Raw genomic sequence first — 1,325 nt, 5'->3', positions numbered from 1 at the left:
GAATCTCTATACTGTGACATAGAGGATTCCACATTTTCTTGTTCTCTTCTCTTTCATATGAGCAGGAACAAAGACAAAGGCATTATTGTTGAAGCTGACCCTGAACCTGAAAGGACCTTGAAGCGAAAGCTAAGAGAAGCTAAGGCACAACTCTCTGTAGAGAACCTAACCGAATTCTTCAAAGAAGAAGAAGACATGGCAGCCGAAAATAACAACAATGCCAACAATGCAAGGAAGGTGCTGGGTGACTTTACTGCACCTACTCCCGACTTCTATGGGAGAAGCATCTCTATCCCTGCCATTGGAGCAAACAACTTTGAGCTTAAGCCTCAGTTGGTTTCTCTACTGCAACAGAATTGCAAGTTCCATGGACTTCCAATGGAAGATCCTCATCAGTTTTTAGCTGAATTCTTGCAAATTTGTGACACAGTCAAGACTAATGGGGTTGACCCTGAGGTCTACAGACTGATGCTATTCCCTTTTGCTGTAAGAGACAGAGCTAGAATATGGTTGGACTCACAACCTAAAGAGAGCCTGGACTCTTGGGAAAAGCTAGTCGCCTTCTTGGCAAAGTTCTTTCCACCTCAAAAATGGAGTAAGCTTAGAGTGGAAGTCCAAATCTTTAGACAGAAGGATGGAGAATCCCTCTATGAAGCTTGGGAAAGATACAAACAATTAATCAGAAAATGTCCCTCAGACATGCTTTCTGAATGGAGCATCATAGGTATTTTCTATGATGGTCTCTCTGAACTATCCAAGATGTCTTTGGATAGCTCTGCTGGAGGATCTCTTCATCTGAAGAAGACGCCTACAGAGGCTCAAGAGCTCATTGAAATGGTTGCAAATAACCAATTCATGTAAACTTCTGAAAGAAATCCTGTGAACAATGGGACAAGTCAGAAGAAAGGAGTTCTTGAGATTGATACTCTGAATGCCATTTTGGTTCAGAACAAGATATTGACTCAACAAGTCAATTTGATTTCTCAAAGTCTGTCTGGAATGCAAAATGCACCAAGCAGTACTAAGGAGGCTTCATCTGAGGAAGAAGCTTATGATCCTGAGAACCCTTCAATGGAAGAGGTGAACTACCTAGGAGAACCCTATGGAAACACCTATAATTCTTCATGGAGAAATCACCCAAATTTCTCATGGAAGAATCAAGAGAGACCTCAACAAGGTTTCAACAACAATAATGGTGGAAGAAACAGGTTTAGCAATGGCAAGCCTTTTCCATCTTCTTCTCAGCAACAGACAGAGAATTCTAAGCAGAACCCCTCTGACTTAGCAACCATGGTCTCTGATCTAATCAAAACCACTCAAAGTTT

At 41.6% G+C, this 1,325-nt stretch overlaps 1 non-coding gene across 1 annotated transcript; it reads right to left on the bottom strand.

Moving 5' to 3' along the window:
* Positions 1-597: 597 nt before the first annotated feature.
* LOC130959439 (small nucleolar RNA R71) lies at positions 598-705 on the bottom strand. The gene has a single exon (XR_009078518.1). It is a non-coding gene; the product is annotated as a small nucleolar RNA R71 (small nucleolar RNA).
* Between the last annotated feature and the right edge of the window lie 620 nt (positions 706-1,325).

The sequence above is a fragment of the Arachis stenosperma genome, chromosome 10 (assembly GCF_014773155.1).
Source record: "Arachis stenosperma cultivar V10309 chromosome 10, arast.V10309.gnm1.PFL2, whole genome shotgun sequence".
Taxonomy (NCBI): domain Eukaryota; kingdom Viridiplantae; phylum Streptophyta; class Magnoliopsida; order Fabales; family Fabaceae; genus Arachis; species Arachis stenosperma.
This window is presented reverse-complemented; position numbering and strand designations above follow the sequence as displayed.